This window comes from Myotis davidii, unplaced genomic scaffold (assembly GCF_000327345.1).
Source record: "Myotis davidii unplaced genomic scaffold, ASM32734v1 scaffold606, whole genome shotgun sequence".
NCBI lineage: Eukaryota > Metazoa > Chordata > Mammalia > Chiroptera > Vespertilionidae > Myotis > Myotis davidii.
In genome coordinates, this window is record NW_006298635.1 from 532,730 (window position 1) to 535,552 (window position 2,823).

Here is a 2,823-nt window from a genome sequence, read left to right on the forward strand (position 1 = left end):
ATGGGATGATGCTCCATCAAACTGAGCCACACCAGCCAGGGCCAAATGAACATTAGTACACTATTCAGCCATAAAAACAAAGTGCTGCCCAGCCGGCACAGCTCAGCAGTTGAGCACTGACTTATGAACCAGGAGGTTATTGGGTTCTTCAGGCCAAGTGCATATGTCCGGGTTGTGGGCTCAATCCCATGTGGGGTATGCAGGAGGTAGCCAATCAGTGATTCTCTCTCATCATTGACGTTTCTTTCTCTCTCTCCTTCTCCCTTCCTCTCTGAAATCAATAATTTTCTATATATATAAAAGCCTAAGTGACCATCTGACCATTCAATCAGTAGCTGTGATGCTCCATGACCACCAGGAGGCAGATACTCCAACCCATAGCTATGACACACACTGGCCACCAGGGGGCAGATGCTCAATGCAGGAGTTGCAGAGCCGCAGTGACTTGGCAGTGGCATTTCTCGGGTGACACACCCAGGAACCAGAGAGGAGGGAGCCTGATTTTGGAATGTGTCATCTGAGAACTGCCCTCTCACAATCTGGGACCCCTTGGAGGATGTCAGAGAGCCACTTTTGGCCCAATCCCTGCAAGCCAGGCTGAAGGAAGTCTAACCTATATATATAAAAGGCTAAGCGACCGCTGACTAGCCGACTGCCCAACCAGCCAGTAGGTATGATGCACACTGACCACCAGGGGCCAGATGCTCAACACAGGAGCTGCTGAACTGCAGTGACTTGGCAGTGGCGTTTCTCAGGTGATACACCCTGGAACCAGAGAGGAGGGAGCCCGATTCCTCGTGGGGCATGCGATTCCACCCTCAGCCATGGGTTATGTTGTTGCTGGGGCACTGTTGGCCCTGAATCTGGTTTACTGCCGAGTTTCAGTGACCACAGATGCCCTGCAAGCCAAGGTGCCACCCCAGGTGCAGCTGACCAGGGAAGGACCACAGAAAGTTGGCTTCAGGGTGTGTCCAGCCTGTCTTGCCCAGACCCACCCCACCGGCCACCTTCTAATTAATTTTCTTTCAATGTGCATGAATCCATGCACCAGGCACACATACACATACACATACATACATAAAGTACACATCCAGGTGGATGCAGGTGAACTTGTGAGTGATTTTCATGCCAGGTAGGTCAGTCAATTCTTGGGATTTTATGTGTTTCCAAGGGTGGGCTGTTTCTGAACTTTGAGGCACCAAATTGTGACCCCATGATCTGGTTGGGAGGGGTCTTGTTCCTAATGTTTTCCATTCTGGAAGTTGTATGGTGTTTATCCCCTTTGGCCTCCCTTCTATTTATAATGTCAGTTTTCATTATAATGATGGTATAATGAGCTTTGGGGTTGTTCTCTGGTCAGTTTTTCCTCCATCTTGGATTGAGCTGGTTTTAGCCAGTCTGATAGGGGCAGAATTAGAATATTGGAACCAACTCTAATTGTAAGATATATTAATCATGCTCTGCTAACCATGATTGTTTTATTCTGATTAAAGAAGGCACATTCTAACCTGGCTGGCAGCTGCATTTAGGACCTGGGAGCTCACCTCTAGATGCAGCCCATCCTCCCCATTTGGAGCTGCCTATTTTCGTGGAAAGATGAACAACTTTGCTGCAGAAACCAGACTCACCCGCCCTTTGAAGACCCCAGCCCTTGCATATCACTAAGCGCTTTGAAGATCCCCAGACCTTTTGCATATTGCTAGCCCTTTCAAGACAACAAGCCCTTGCATACCATCAGGCCATTGCAAAACTCCAGCCCCCATTACCTGTAACCTGCCCATTTGGCATACCTGTTTGCTTACTTCCTCATGTAAACTTTGCCCTTCTACCCCATATAGTAAACATCTGACTTATGGTGGGGTGCAGAGCAGACTTTTGTGGATGACCTCCTGCCCTCCCATATTGCTGGCAGTATTGGAATACTCTTATATGATTCCTGCCTCTGCTTAATTGGCTTGAGTAGTGACAGGCAGCATGGACCCATTGATTGTCCAGTTACAAGTCCTTGTTGATGATTTCTATGACCACCACAGGGGAGTGCTGCCATAAGTGATTTCCCAGTGATCATGTGTGGAGCTGGGAGCGCTGGTGAGAGGACCTAGTAGCTTATTGGCCTGTGATGTCTGCTCCTACTTTCTCATTCCACTTGTCAGTGTTCCCTAAATTCTTCCTATCCTGCCTCATTTTTATCTGGGAATGTGCTCCTTCAACCCTGACTCCCACCATGTAGTGAGCAGCTCTTCCATCAAACAAATCTCCTGAGAATCTGGACATGGACTAAGTGGTATATGATCTGTATGGCTACATCACCCCAAAGAGACAGAGCCTCTGCATTTTGGGAGGATTCCTCTAGTCTATGGGATTTTTTCACAGATAAAATGTGATGCTTTATGCCAAGGCACATTGCACTAGGCCTGATTTTTGTTAATTGCTCAGAAAATTAAATCTGTATTTTAAATGCCTAAGAGGAAAAGATGTTCAGAAATTATAAATAAATGCAAAAAATGTTGATAAGTATCTACATGCTCTTGGCAGTGGTTTCTTTTTATATGTAATTGTATCTTTGATATATTTTGACTAGAGGCCTGGTGCACAAAAGCTGTGCACTGGGGGGGGGGCATCCACACAATAGAATACTACTCAGCATTAAAAAAGAAAGGACTACTGATGCACACGATACTGTGACTGAACCTCAAATGCATTATGTGGAGCCAAAGAGGCTAGATCCAAAGGCTAAACACTGTTTGATTCCATTCACATTCTTGAAAGGGCAATACTGTTAGTGTAGGTAACTGATATTAACAAAGATGTGAGAAAAGGGAA

The 2,823-nt window shown here is 46.3% G+C and overlaps 1 long non-coding RNA gene across 1 annotated transcript in view; it reads right to left on the bottom strand.

The window, feature by feature from the left end:
• Nucleotides 1-2,823, bottom strand: part of LOC107184766 — an 8,861-nt gene that overhangs the window by 4,869 nt on the left and 1,169 nt on the right. The window contains exon 2 of the long non-coding RNA XR_001515677.1: nucleotides 763-765. This is a non-coding gene — a long non-coding RNA (uncharacterized LOC107184766). The remainder of the gene's footprint in view (nucleotides 1-762; nucleotides 766-2,823) is intronic.